The sequence below is a fragment of the Tursiops truncatus genome, chromosome 18 (genome assembly GCF_011762595.2).
Source record: "Tursiops truncatus isolate mTurTru1 chromosome 18, mTurTru1.mat.Y, whole genome shotgun sequence".
In the NCBI taxonomy this organism is placed as follows: Eukaryota; Metazoa; Chordata; class Mammalia; order Artiodactyla; family Delphinidae; genus Tursiops; species Tursiops truncatus.
The window spans coordinates 5,863,496-5,879,138 of NC_047051.1; the positions used below are offsets into that span (position 1 = coordinate 5,863,496).

Consider the following 15,643-nt stretch of genomic DNA (forward strand, 5'->3'; position numbering starts at 1 on the left):
CGGTAGCCAGCTGTTAGTATCCCCAGTCTACAAATACGAACAGTGGGAGGCGGTGGCAGCAGGGGTAGCAAAGAGAGTCACCAATGTCTGCATGGTTAGTGACATTTATAGTGATAAATGCAGGCGAAGGAGACCCCCACACACACGCCCCACCGCACACCGCCTCCTTGGTTTTGCAATCGAGTGCTACTCCAAGGAACAATACAGGATGCAGGGCAAAGTGAGATGAAATACTAAGTGGACTACGATAATGTTTACGAGGCTTTTGTGGGCCGAACAGTTGTTCCGTTTTGTGTATTTGGGGACCACCTAGGCAACTCGTCCCATTGCCCAAGCTTGCACAGCTTGGAGCAGACTGCCGGTACCTCCAGAGCCGGGGTCCCCTTCTGCCAATTTCCCCTTCCAAACAGAAGGGGCGCAGGAGGGCAGCGAGCCTTGGCACGGCGGGTCCCCGATAGCCCCAGCGGGAGGGTCACTGTTGAGACATCCAGCCCCATCTCATTGTTCAGCGCCGGGAGTTTCCTCCTTTGGCGGTGACCCGGAGCCGGAGCGGGAAGGGGACGGACCCGGGCGGGGCTGTGGGATGTCTACTGCTGCCGCTCCTTCCCCTCTCCGGGAGCTCAGGTTTCCCGGGGTGTGTGCGGATTCTCCATAAAAAGGGAAAAGCACGATCCAAGTTAATTTTCCAGCGCCGAGAGGAAATGCTGTTTCCTGCATCGTACAAAACTGGTGCCAACAGGACTGACACAGGAGCCCATTGTCCCGCTAACAATGTGGTGATGGCGGAGGGACGCCTGAGAAAACAGACTTCGGGCTGCCGTGCGCGTTTGATCTTTCCCCGTAAGTGTGAGTGTGCATGTGTGTGTGTGTGCGCGTGTGTGCGGTATAAGGATGGTCAGGCTGCTAGAGACGGGCGCTGCTCCTTTCTGTCCTGCCTTCGCGTCCGCGGCGCGCTCCCAACGATGGCAAGAGAGACCTAGCCCTCCAAGGCGCCCAGGGGAACAAGAAAGAAAAAGAAAACGGAAGAGAAAAGGATAGGAATGGAAAGGAGAAAGGAAAAGGCAAGAATCCGCCCAAAGCCACCCTACGGGCGCATTTCAAACCTTCCACCGGCCTGGGTCACAAGCAGAACCGAAAGTTCCCAATCCTCGACTCCACCCGGTGCCAACCTCGTTCCTCCCGTGACCTGAGCCGAGGGTGATTCTACACGGAGCAAACCCAGTGGCGAAGGGGGCCGGCGAGGTTGAGGGGGCAGCCTCTCACGTACGACAATGTCCCTCGAGAGTTGAGCCATTGGGCAGGGCTGACCCACTGGCGACTCGGGTCAGCGAGCTCCCCGCGCGCGCGCGCGCCCGCCTGCCTGGCCCGGCTCCGGGGCGCTGCGCCTCCGGGTGGCCCCCGCCAGGCCCCCGGCTGGAGGGCGCGGCGGTGACTTGCAGACACGCGGCTGTCTGGTTAATTTCACCTGGGCGCCCTGGGGTCAGAGCCTCTGCCTGAGGACACGTTGCTCCGGGCTCCAGAGGACGCGGGTTCATCCCAGCGCCCAAACGTAACCTCCCCTCCCTTCGCCCGCTCACGTAGCCCCGGGTTTGGGGACGTGAAGTGCTGGCGAGAAGGCAGCTCCGGCCACCGCATGGGCTGGGCGATAAACAATCTCACAGGATACACAACACCCTGGACTGTCACAAGTCCCTCGCAGGAAAAGATAAATAACATCTGAGGAGCCGCAGCGCAGCTTCCCCCGGGGCTGAACAAAAACCGCTGGGAGAAGTAAGTAAACAACAACGAAAAGAGTTCCCCCAGCCTTGGCCGAAGAGAAATCAGATGCAGCGCCCTTCCCCCTGCCCTCCCCGGTAGGGGTTTCTTCCAGTGGAAACGAAGAAAAAAAATAAACCATACACGGTGCAAACGTTGTTCTTTAAACCGACTGGCAATTGTCACTTTCTGGGTAAGGAGCGTGTTTCCTGGGCACCGTAGGAAACCTTTCTAGAGCAGGGGTTGAGATGCCACAGGTTTTCTGGGGGAGGAGGCCAAAGAAGAATTTCCTGAGGAAACGACTCTTTTCCAAAGGTTTGCTCCTCGGGATCAGAGCTGTCAGCTACAGAAACCACCCTCACATCTATGGTTCCATCTTGATTTCTTGTAAACAGATCAGAGGTGAGGGCATGGGGACCAGGGAATTGAAATGGGAACAAAACCCAGACCAGAGAACTACAAATGCTGCATGGGTACAATTAAATGGCTGTTAAAAATGCACACCTACAGCAATCCCATCCTGGGCATATATCCAGAGAAAACCATACTTTGAAAAGATACAGGCACCCCAGTGTTCATTGCAGCACTACTTACAATAGCTAGGACGTGGAAGAAACCTAAATGTCCATCGACAGAGGAATGGATAAAGAAGATGTGGTACACATATACAATGGAATATTACTCAGCCATGAAAAAGAATGAAATAATGCCATTTGCAGCAACAGGGATGCAACTAGAGATTATCATGCCAAGTGAAATAAATCATAAAGAGCAAGATAAATATATGATATCACTTATATGTGGAATCTGATTTTAAAAATGACACAGACGAACTTATTTAACAGACTCACAGACTTCAAAAACAAACTTAACGGTTACCAAAGGGGGACACGTTGGGGGGAGGGGTAAATTAGGAGCTTGGGATTAGCATACACACACTACTATATATAAAATAGATAACCAACAAGGACCTACTGTATAGCACAGGGAACTCTACTCAATATTCTGTAATAATCTATATGGGTAAAGAATCTGAAAAACAATGAATATATGTATATGTATAACTGAATCACTTTGCTGTACACCTGAAACTAACACAACATTGTAAATCAACTATACTCCAATAAAATAAAATAATTCAATAAGCTAAAAAAAAAAAAAAAGCACACCTAAAGGGTTCACCTTTCTCCCACTTGGAATGTGACTGCCCAAGGCAGTCTTTTGCCTTCTGTGAGGGAGCCAGGTCCAGGCCTCTGAAAGTCAGTGCTAAGGCACTGGGCCTCTTCTCTCCTCCCCTCTTCCTGCAAAAAGTCAGTTAGCACCTAGACTGCCAATTTCCACGGCCCAAGCAGAACCTCTTAAAAAGTCCAGCTCCAGGCCCAAATTTCCATCAGTCTCTTAGACAGTGCCCAAATTGCATTACAAGATTTATTACTTTGGAATAAGGGTTAGACCGAAAATACAATTTCATTCATCACACACCTATTATTTACCTGTTGATGTCAGCTGGACCACTCCAGGAGCTTATTACCCACTGCATACTCTTTTGTCTCTTCAGTAATCTTTACAACCATGTGCAAAAGTTTATGTAATGTTTTGAGATTAGGGAACATGGGATGAGGACAGAGGGGTGTGGTGAGAGTGTGGGCTGGCCACTTACTCAATACCATTCATAGCAGACTGATGTCCTGGTCCCTCTGAATGCTCTGACCCCTAACTCAGCAATGATGTACAGACATCGTGTATCCAGATTTCTAGATGTTCTCCAAGCTTTCTCATGACAGCCACTTGGGGAAATGGAACCATCTGGGCTGGGTGCTGGTACAAGCGGATGTATCAGTGGCTGGTTGAAGACAGGAGGCCTGGTGTTCTGATGACTATGCTGATGGGGTCCTACGGGAAACTTTCACGGTATTATACAACGTGGTCATCTACTGGACCGTAAGCACCTCTAGAGAGTGGCCCTGTTCAATTCATCTTTGTATTTCCAGTGCCTGACTGGGTGCACAGAACATAGTAGCTGCTCAACAAATATTCATCGCTGAACAAAGGTATTGTAGACCTGCTTATCCAATGTGGAGGTGACACAAAGTTGAGATAGTAAACATAATTGATTTTAACATCAGCGTCACCCAAAGCCCTAGGAAATGGGGCAATGAGTAAATCTATAATGAGAACATGTATGGTCCCTCTCTTGAGCCCCCCAGAGTTTGATTCTGCAGATACAGATTGGGGAAGATATGAGTAATCAGTCAGCCACACAGACTGTAGCTGCTGGTATATTCAGTGGGAAGCACCAGAGACCTCTTAAAAAACTGAATGTGACCTGGATCAGAATCTCCTCCATGTTCACTGGACCCACTGAGCTCTGGGCTCAGTGCTGAGCTCCCTGGTCTGGAAAGATATCAGACCCGGCCAGATCCACTGACTGACAGGAGTGGGAGGGATGGGACACTCAAAATCCCAGTGTGTGAGGATGGTCGAGAGAACTGGTGATGTTTAGTCAGGATGAGAGGCGAGTCCCTTAGGAGCCGTGAGAGCTGCTTTCAAATATTTGGAGAGACATCAGATCAAAATAGGGATTGGACTGGGGCGTTGGGACAAACAAGAGGTAGAACATCAAGGATGCCAAAGGCTCTGCCCCCCTAAACCAGGCCCCCTTCATGGGGCTTCATTCTCACCAGCAGATTGGAAGAGGGATTCTGAAGGTGAAAAAAAAAAAAAGGTATTGGAATCATGTCAGCACCCGTTCCCCAAACAAGACCAATGAGCTGAAGAACCGTGCAGCAAGGGTGGCTGTCCACAGGGCACACAATTTCTGCTGACCGTGTCTTTTGGTGACAGTCAGACTCCTGATTGCTATGGGGGTGGGGAGGGGAGCGGAGAGGGAGTTACCTGAGAGAGAACTGATTACAGCGGAACCTGGATGGCCCCTTGCCAGGAACACAGTAAGATGGATTCAAGCGTCCCATGGGGGTGGGGACAGGGGTGGGGCTGGAGGGAAGGCTTTTAAGATCCCTTCTAACACTGAGCGTGCACTATTCTATTCTTTGTCTATTTCTATTTCGTTAAAGGGCTAACTCTGCCTTGCTGTAATTTCTTAAACCAAATGAGATCATTAAGGCACTTTTATATTACTATTTTATAAAGACATATATGCACCGTGGAAACAACCAAGCAGTGCGTAGTTCTGAGCCCCCGCTTAGAGAGAGAGAAGTTTAAAGATACAGCCACGTATTGCCGATGATGTAATGAACATGATTACTGCAGGTTTGAGGTAATTAAGGTGCTGATGCTTGCGAAAAGCTTTGTCTGGTCGGCAGGGATGCAGAGCGACTTGAACTTGTATATATCGCTGGGAGGAATGCAAAAATGTTTTAGAGTTTAGTGTTTAGTTTAATGTTTCTAAAAGCTGTTTTAGAAAACATCTGGGCAGTTTCTTATTCATTTAAACATACACTCTCCAAATGACCCAGCAATCCCACTCCCAGGTATTAATCTAAGAGAGATGAAAACTTATGTCCACACGAAGACCCATATGCAAATGTCTGTGCACCCAGCCTTATTCATAACGCTGCAAACTGGAAACAACCCAAATGTCCATCAGCTCGTGAACGGATAAATAAGCTGTGGTACATCCAGACACGGAATACTACCCAGTAATAAAAAGGAATGAATGACTGATAAGGAAACAATATGGATGAATTTCAAAAGCGTTACGCTAAGCGAAAGAAGCCGGACACGAAAGCTACATACTGTGTGATTTCATTTACTGGACATTGGAAAAGGCAGAACTATAGGGACAAAATTCAGATTAGTGGCTGCCAGGTCCTGGAGGGGAGGGGACGGCTTGTTTACAAAGGGGCACGAGAGAACTCTCCGGGATGATAGAAACATCCTATATCATGATTGTGGCGGTGGCTACGCGATATACATTTGTCACCTCACAGAACTGTACGCCTGGAAGGGTGAATTGTACTGTATGTAAGTTATACCTCAATGAAATGGACTCAGGAAAAGCTCTGTCCTTATTTTTGATAGTTATTTTCAGGTGGCTTGCAGGGAGATGGCATTCAATAAACGTTGAATGGATAAATGAGTCTCTATGGAAGTTTTGGTTTTCAATGAAGTCAGATTGTACAGAAGTGAAATTGGAAAAGAGTAAGTGCTCTGGTTCTCTCCAAGTTTCCCTGCTCTCTGTCCGAGGAACCCGCCTGCTCCATGTGACACCTCAGGAGGAACCCCTCAGGATGAAGCCGGCTTTCTGAGGAAGTCTTTTTCATCTGGAATTGGGACGTTCATTCAGGAAATACCCAGTAGCCAAGCCAATATTGAAACATGCAAATGTTGTTTGGAGGGTCTGCATGGGCAAGGCTGGACTGGATGCACTGTACCCAGGAGGAATTCCCATTGTAGGGCAGCTAAGGATTCTAAAAATGCAAATGCCACCCCGAAGGATCGAAATCTCCTACGTTTCTAATCTAGCGATTGTCTTTTAAAATTTATTACAGAATAGATAATAAAACACCCTCCCCAATTTAAACAATATACTACTACTAATTACTATAAGAGTACAGCTGGCTTTAAGAAAATATGCCAATTTGTATTTACAGACCTGTTACTTTGCAACTTTTTTTTTCTCTACCAATATCACAGGATTCCTTTTTAAAATCATGTAAACCGGGCTTCCCTGGTGGCGCAGTCGTTGAGAATCTGCCTGCTAATGCAGGGGACACGGGTTCAAGCCCTGGTCTGGGAGGATCCCACATGCCGCGGAGCAACTAGGCCCAAGAGCCACAACTACCGAGCCTGCGCGTCTGGAGCCTGTGCTCTGCAACAAGAGAGGCCGCGATAGTGAGAGGCCCGTGCACCGCGATGAAGAGTGGCCCCCGCTTGCCACAACTAGAGAAAGCCCTCGCATAGAAACGAAGACCCAACACAGCAAAAATAATTAATTAATTAATTCCTACCCCCCAACATCTTCTTAAAAAAGAAAAAAATCATGTAAACCATTTTAAGCGTATGGTTCAGTAATGTTAGGTGCATTTGCTTTGATAGGCAACTAGTCTCCAGAACTCTAGCCACCTTGCAAAATTGAAACTCTGTCCCCATGAAATAGCAACTCCCCACTCCCTGCTCTTGCCCCAGCGCCTGGTAACCACCACTCCACTTTCTGTCTCTGTGAACTTGACAACTCTAGGTACTTCACGTAAGTGGGATCATATGGTATTTATCCTTTTGTGAATGGCTTAGTTCACTGAACACAATGTACTCAAGGTTCATCCATGTCATGGCGTGTGTCAGGATTTCCTTCCCTTAAGCCTCCATATTCAACGGCATGTATAGACCACGTTTTCTTTATCCATTCATCCATCGATAGACACTTGGGTTGCTTCCACCTTTTGGCTCTTGTGAATAATGCTGCTGGGAACATGGATGTGCAAACATCCCTTCAAGACCCTGCTTCCAATTCTGTTGAATATCTATACACCTATATACCTCCTATATCCAGAAATGGAACTGCTGGATCACACGGGAATACTATTTCTAATTACTTGAGGAACTGCCGAATAATGCTTTCCACAGTGGCTGCACCATTTTACATTCCTAGCAACAGTGCACAAGGGTTCCGATTTTTCCAAGTTCTTGCCAATACTTGTTATTTTCTGGTTTTGGTTTTGTTTTGTTGAAGTGTTTTATAGTAGCCTTTCTTGTACTAGCCTGGAAATTTAAATGGCTTGCCAATACTTGTTATTTTCTGGTTTTGGTTTTGTTTTGTTGAAGTGTTTTATAGTAGCCATCCTGATGGGTGTGAGGTGGCCTCTTTCTGTGGTTTGATTGGCATTTCCCTCGTGATCAGTGATGCTGAGCATCTTTTCATGGGCTTATTGGCCATTTGTGTATCTTCTTTGGAGAAATGTCTGTTCAGTCCTTTGCTCACTTTTAAATTGGGTTGTTTTTGTTGTTGAGTTGTAGAAGTTTTTTTAATATATTCTGGATATTAACCCCTTATTAGATATACGTTTTCAATATTTCCTCCCATTCTGTGTTTTATTCGTCTTGCTTCAAAAGGAGACTTGGACCCCCTGCTTCAAGGAGGACAACTCGTTGCTGCCATTCATGTTCCAGAGCGTCTGTGGGGTGAGGCTGAGGTGAGACTTCAGCTGAAACCACATCTCTTCTTAGCTGCCCCCCTTCCCTCTCCTATTTCACTCACCTCCCTACAAATCCCTCCTCACAGCACTCTCCCAAGCTACCACTTGTATGAGAATTCCATCTGCTTGCAGGGAACCTGACCCAAGAAAGGGGGCTTGACTGACACATGTCAAGGGGAGAAAGCAGAGCTTGGAAAGTCCAACCACACACTAGCAAGGCCCTGGCAGCTGAAAGAATGTGAGCCGATCCCACAGAGCTTCTCTGCCAATGACCACTGTCCCCAGGGTCTCAGCCAAAGCCACCCCTCAAGGAATTGATGAAGAGACAAGACAGGAAATTTAAGATATTGATTTACTTTTTTTTTTTTTCTTGCTGCGCCGCACGGCTTGTGGGATCCTAGCTCCCCGATCAGGAATCCAACCCAGGACCCCTGCAGTGGAATCGCGGACTCCTAACCACTGGACCGCCAGGGAAGTCCCTGATTTACTTTTAAAGAGAGATGATTTGCTGACTATTTGCCTATCTGCCCATGCTGCTCTACAGGACCCTCTTCCTGCCAGGCTTTTCCGGGAAGGTGGTGTGTATTTGGGATAAACCCTGAAAGATGAGATGCAGTCGGCAGAAGGTGGACGGGAATGTGTCCCCGGACAGAGGAAAGAGCTTGTGCAAAGGTCCTGAGGCAAAACCAAAACTCCCCACCACATGCACCACCACCACTAACCGGAAAAGTAGAGAGTGTCTCGGGGACCCAGAGGAAGCCAGTGTGCCTGGTGCCGGTGGAGTTCCAGAAGAAGGAGGACGGGATAAAGTTGAGAGGAAGGGAAAGGCCAGAGCACGCAGGGCCTCGTAGGAAAGCCATGTGGATCTTATCTGAGATGTAATGAGAAGGTTTTAGGCATTGCGATAAAGCAATCTGTTTTCCATTTTTAAAAGATTATTTGGTTCTGGAGTCTCTCGTGTTAATAGGGAAACTTCTGCAAGTTCAAAAGAAAAATTAGTGACAATCGCAAGGGTAAGAGAATCACTTTTCCATGTATCCTTGAAACTGTTAAAAGCCATTTAAATTTCCAGGCTAGTACAGGAAAGGCTAGGGAGGGTAGCTGGTTTGTTTTCAAAAGTAAATTGACCCAAGTCCATAGGTATATGAAACCATTGTGAAATTTTAATTTTCTTTTTATATCCTAGCAAAGGATGAACATTAGTTGAACAATTTTTATTTGATTAGATCATTTCAGGCAGTTCTTTTACTCAGGAGCTTTATTTTGATAGCTTATATGCAAAAGGCTTCGGTGACCTTTGGCAAAAATCCTGTTAAGCTTTGAATCTGGAAATTCTGCTTGCATGTACTGCTGTTTTTAAAATGGCAGCTACAATTTCAAAGCCTAAGTTATTGTAACAGAAATTATTTCTTTAAATGAAAGGAGATAAAACCGTGCCTATGCAAATTCTATAAATTTAAAAGATGAATAATTTCCATCAAATGAATTTCCGTCCAAGTTTTCTGTTATATGTTCCCTCTTGAAATCGTTTTTTTTTTTTATTGGAGTATAATTGCTTTACAATGTTGTGTTAGTTTCTGCTGTACAACAAAGTGAATATAGCTACGGATATATGTATACATATATCCCCTCCCTCTTGAGCCTCCCTCCCACCCCCCTCCCTTGAAATCTTATATAAACTTGTTCATTTCTACGCAACTGAAAATATTGGGACTTCCCTGGTGGCACAGTGGTTAAGAGTCTGCCTGCCAATGCAGGGGAAACGGGTTCAAGCCCTGGTCCGGGAAGATCCCACATGCCGCGGAGCAACTAAGCCTGTGCGCCACAGCTTCGAGCTTGCGCTCTAGAGCCCGCGAGCCACAACTACTGAGCCTGCGCTCCAGAGCCCGTGAGACACAACCACTGAGCCCGCGTACCACAACTACTGAAGCCCGCGTGCCTAGAGCCCGTGCTCCTCAACAAGCCACTGCAATGAGAAGCCAGCGCATCACAACAAAGGGTAGACCCCGCTCGCCACAACTCGAGAGAGCCCGCGTGCAGCAACGAAGACCCAACGCAGCCAAAAATAAATAAATAAAATAAATTTATTTTTTAAAAAATGTTGTATTTGTAGTTAATTTTGTATACTTTTGCAATTGACAATTTCCATAGTGAAATAATTATTTTTCCGTGTATCCCTGAAGTTGTTAAAATCCATTTTATTATTTTAACCATTTGAAATATGCTTATTTTATTTATTTTCTTTCCTTTCAACTTTTTTAAAATGTATTTTTATTGGAGTAGAGCTGCTTTACAACGTTGTGTTAGTTTCTGCTGTACAGCACAGTGAATCAGCCCTGTGTATACATATATCCCCTCTTTTTTTGGATTTCCTTCCCATTTAGGTCAAAAAGCCGTTTTAATTTCCAGGATTTTCTTTCTTAAAAGTTTACCCTGGCAGTTTTGCGGAGACGATGTTAAGCACGGGCAGCTGTGGAAATGAAGCCAGTAAGGACGTCACTGGGCACAGAGAGGGGAGGCCTGCGGGTGACTCAGAGCGTTGTGTGGAGAGAGGCTGGGGCTGAGACGTATGTAGAAACAACAGTCCCTGCCTCGGGCGTGGGCGGTGAGCACGAGGGAGGGATCCTGGCTGGTGGCCACGCTTCCAGTTTGAGCAGATGGCTGAACCGTGCCACCAGTTACTGAGATGCGGAGACTGGGAGAGGCACTGGCTTACCAGGGCTGAAGGAATCCAGAGTTGCCCTTAGGACACATCACCTTTAAAGCAAAACATGCCTCCCGGTGGGGTCATCAATGGGCAGTTAGACGGAGGGGTCGGGAGGCTGGAGCGGTCTGAGGAATCCTTTTGGGAACGCTTAGCATGTAAGTCATGAGACAGGAGGGGGTCACGCGGGGAGAAAGGGCAGAGGAGAGGAGAGAGCCTAGAGTCACGCTGGAAGCCAGCATTTAGGAGGCATGCATGTGTCTAAGGGAAACAGGGAGAAGCCTGCAATCGATTCTGCAGATCAGCAAGAGAAGCTGGAGCAAAACTCAGCAAAGTGCAGCATCAGAGGAGCCGGGAGAAGCACGTGTTTGAAGATGAGGACTCGGGCGGGGAAGATGGATGCGAAGGTCAAGCAAGACAAAAACAGAGAAAGTATCCCCTGGATTGGTAACCTGGAGGAGCTCGGCAGCTCTGACAAGGACAGAAGCAAGGCTGGAGTGGGCTTGAGGAGTGAATGGCTGAGAGGAAGAGTCACACCGTGGGCAGCTCTCAAGAAGTTTTGCTCACACGAGGGCAAAAGTGTCGGGGGGAGAGGTGGGTAGCAGAGAAACGTGTCATCGGTAGCGGCAAGAGGATGCAGGATAAACCAGCGATGAGCTGATAGATGTTTAACAAAACCCCCTTTGGAAACCGAAACCTTCATTTATATTGGTGTAAATCCTCTCCGCACAGCCAATTCCAAGTCACCGACACAATGTCCAAGAGTCTGCAGAATCCCTGAAAATACAACAACTGGCTCTGAGGAAGGAGGGTGACCCATCTCCAGCATAAACCGTACTGGGAGTGGTCCTGAGGAGGAGAAAGAGAGCATTGTTTCAAGACAAAAGGGAGGTGAGAGGGCGGGGGAGGGGGGTGAGTTGGGGGAAGGATGACAAGGTTCTGATTAGGAGGGAAGCCCCTTCCAAGTGCACGCCCAGGGGATGCTAGTGCTGGTGGAGTTAAAGGATCCTGTGGTGGCTTCTGAACAGGAGCAGAGGGCCAGGGAGGGGTGATGGGTGACAGGGATGTAGGGTTAGAGCCCAGAGGAAAGATGCTGACCTAATCCGGGGGGTGGGGTGGCTGCTCCCCAGACGCTTGGTCTGTTGAGGAATCAGGGTCTGAGAGGCCAGCGTCGTGGATGTGTCATCTCCACAAACCTTGAAAGAGGCCAAAAATGCTGAACGAGTTGAGTGGCCAGGCAGAGAGGCAGCCGGGAGGTAAAGCCTTCAGGATGTGAGGGGCGTGCGTGCGTGCGTGCGTGCGTGAGTGCGTGTATGTGTGTGGAGTGGGGTGCTTTTCTGGAAGTCCGTGCATGACGGACATCAGAAGGAGGCGGCATGGAAGAGATGCAGGGACTTACTCAGCGGAGAGGGAGAGACATGGTCTGCATGTAGCACTGGTGACCCGGGAAAACACAACTTTTGCTTGTGGTCCTGAGGTCCGAGAGGTGAGAGAGAGAAACAGCCCCAGTTGCTAGGGCTGTACTGGAACATTCTCAGGGCGAGCCAGGTGCTTGTGAAGGAGCGGGGCGGGGCTGAGGGGTCTGCTGATGGCAAAGTGAGGCGGCGGCAGAAGCTTGGAGAGGAGGCCTGGCTGGGGACTGGGTCTGATGGGGGCTGCGCAGAGCAGTCTGTGGGTGTGATTCTGGGTGAGCAGAGGCTTGGGTTTCTGGCAGCGGCTGTGGTTCAGAGTGGCTTTGAGTCACGCGCCCTTGTTTGGGTACCACAAATTCCACACCAATATACCTGCAACATTATCAACAAGACGCCAGACTTGAGATCCTGTGAGGTGTTACCTGAGATAACCTCTAAGCAGACTGAAATTCTCTCAAGTATCATTCAGCAGCCCCTAGTCACTGAGCCCTTAATTCCTTCACTTCGGACCTCCTGGGTTCTTGTCCAGATTCCTGGCACCCAGTTTAGATTTCTGGGCGAAAGACATTCCTGCCTTAGAGAGCTTTTCTCTCTGAAATTTCATTTCAAATACCTTTTGTATGTCCACTTTAGCTTCTCCTAAAGCTGTCCATTTGTGATCCGTAAGACTGTTTCTTTTACAGCATTTGTTTTCCCTTAGTTGTCAGATTAACTCAAAACATACTACTTCCAAGGGGGTTTTCTTTGATTCCTCCAACTTTTCTCCTAAACAAAAGGGAGGTTTAAAAACATTAGCCGGCTCCCTCTGCGCCCGCCGCTGGCTCCTGGGGCGCAGAGTGGGGCCAGAGTCACAGCCACTGCGTCGCACTCTCCAGCTGTTACCCTCCATGTGCCCGGGCTCCCTCGCTCCCCTTCCTCAGGCCGCCGTTTACCCCGGGGTCTATGGAAATAATGGAAGGACCCCTCAACCTGGCTCATCAGCAGAGCAGACGAGCAGATCGTTTAGTAGCTGCAGGGAAATACGAAGAGGCTATTTCTCGTCACAAAAAGGCTGCAGCGTATCTTTCTGAAGCTATGAAGCTGACAGTCTGAGCAGGCTCATTTATCACCGGAACTGCAAAGGGATAGTCACATGAAACAGCTTCTCCTCATCCAGGAGAGGTGGAAGAGGGCAAAGCGGGAGGAAAGATTGAAAGCCCAGCAGAGCACAGACAAGGATGCCGCTGCCCAGCTTCAGGCATCTCACAGACCGTCTGCTGAGGACGCAGACAGCCAGAGCCCCCTGCTCTCTCAGAATTACAGCCCTTCCACAGAGAAACACTTGCCTGAGATTCAGGGGGTCTTTGACAGGGATCCAGACACACTACTATTTTTACCTCAGCAGAAGAGCGAGCCAACAGAGCTGTGCATTGGAAGCAAAGCCCCAAGAGATGATAAAACAATTGTAGAGGAGCAGGCAACCCAAATTGCAGATTCGAAGAGGCATGTGGAATTCCTCGTGGCTGAGAATGAAAGATTAAGGAGAGAAAATAAACAGCTAAAGGCTGAAAAGGCCAGACTTCTAAAAGGCCCGATAGAAAAGGAGCTTGATGTAGACACTGATTCTGTAGAAAAGTCAGAGTTACGGAGCTTGCCACCACATGCAGAAACCGCTACAGCCTCTTCAGCCTGGCAGAGGCCTGCATCAAACACTGGGAAAGCCAAGGTATTCCAATACCCAATCTTCCTCCCTTGGATTTTCCATCTCCAGAACGTCCCCTCATGGAACGCTCTGAAGATACTCTGAAAGGACTTATGAATAATTAAAATGGAAGGTCAGGGCTTCCCTGGTGGTGCAGTGGTTGACAGTCCGTCTGCCGATGCATGGGACACGGGTTCGTGCCCCGGTCCGGGAAGATCCCACGTGCCGCGGAGCGGTTGGGCCCGTGAGCCATGGCCGCTGAGCCTGCGCGTCCGGAGCCTGTGCTCCACAACGGGAGAGGCCACAACAGTGAGAGGCCCGCGTACCGCAAAAAAAACACAAATAAAATAAAATGGAAGGCCATAGAAGAGGTGAAAAAGAGGAAATAATACAGTAATACAGTTAATCCAGCAAAAAAAAAAGACAAAAAAGGAAAACCACATGCAAGAGTGTCCCGGAGATGCCGCACCCAGCGTCCTGCGGAGGAGAGGCATCGACAAGACTCGGAAACAGTCACTGTGAAGTATGTCGCGCATCGGATTTACTGACTCGAGCTAATGATTCCAGACTTGGCAGATACTAAACTCTTGGAGGTTCACTTTCTCCTGATACAAACCAAATGGCTACCTGGAATAATTTTTTTCAAGCAACGATTATTTTTCTTCAGGGTTAAAATGTATAAAAGTATGTTATGTGTAATTAATCTATAATGCCATAAATGATAATGCAAAACCCAAATAGTAATGGTCGCCTGAGGGGCTACCTTGTATTTGAAACATGCTTTCTATTCATGCATTGACTGTATGCATCTTGTTATGCATATTTCCTTTGTTTAATAAGGTGTGTAAGACACACCTTTCTAGAAGAAACTGTGTGCCACACTTTGCACTACTCGTAACATAATGATAACCTCAAGACTATCAGGAGAAATATTTAAATTTCCATTTTATGAAGAAAGGAACCAAATTATTAGTTATGCTTTTTTAAAAAATTACCAGTTTACATAATTAATCAGTGTGCATTTTAAGTTGTCACTTTTTTTGTTTAATGTATAATGCATCATTTGAAAACACCAAGGAAATATCCTTTTGTTTTTAATGATGCATGAGTGGAAGTAATGCTGGTTGGCAGTACTGATTGTAAGCAATCAGTAAAGTAATTGTATTAAAAAAAATAGCCAATCGAAACCCTCCTACACTGTGGGTGGGAATGTAAATTGGTACAGCTGCTATGGAGAACAGTATGGAGGTTCCTTCAAAAACTAAAAATAGAACTACCATATGACCCAGCAAAACCACTCCTAGGCATATATCTGGAGAAAACCATAATTTGAAAAGATACATGCACCCCTATGTTCACTGCAGCTCTATTTACAATAGCCAATACGTGGAAGCAACCTAAATGTCCATCGACAGAGGAATGGATAAAGAAGACGTGGTACATATATACAATAGAATATTACTCAGCCATAGAAAGGAATGAAATAATGCCATTGACAGCAACATGGATGGACCTAGAGATTATTATACTAAGGGAAGTAAGTCAGACAGGGAAAGACAAACATCATATGATATCACTTATATGTGTAATCTAAAAGTATGATACAAATGAACTTATTTACAAAACAGAAACAGACTCACAGACATAGAAATCAAACTTATGGTTGCCAAAGGGGAAAGGGGGGGAGGGGGAGGGATAAATTAGGAGTTTGGGATTGACATATATACACTACTAAATATAAAATAGACAATCAACAAGGACCTACTGTATAGCACAGGGAACTCTACTCAATATTCTGTAATAACCTATATGGGAAAAGAATCTGAAAAAGAATGGATATATGTATATGTATAACTGAATCACTTTGCTGTACACCTGAAACCAATACAACATTGTAATCAACTATAATCCAATATAGAATAAAAATTAAATTAAA

At 47.0% G+C, this 15,643-nt stretch overlaps 1 long non-coding RNA gene and 1 pseudogene across 1 annotated transcript; both read left to right on the plus strand.

Moving 5' to 3' along the window:
• Positions 1–256: 256 nt before the first annotated feature.
• LOC141277013 (uncharacterized) lies at positions 257–9,984 on the plus strand. The gene is made up of 3 exons (XR_012327540.1): positions 257–840; positions 7,828–7,907; positions 8,043–9,984. It is a non-coding gene; the product is annotated as an uncharacterized lncRNA (long non-coding RNA).
• A 2,809-nt stretch (positions 9,985–12,793) lies between these two features.
• On the plus strand, positions 12,794–13,832 carry LOC109547084 (nuclear receptor-binding factor 2 pseudogene; annotated as a pseudogene).
• Positions 13,833–15,643: the final 1,811 nt, after the last annotated feature.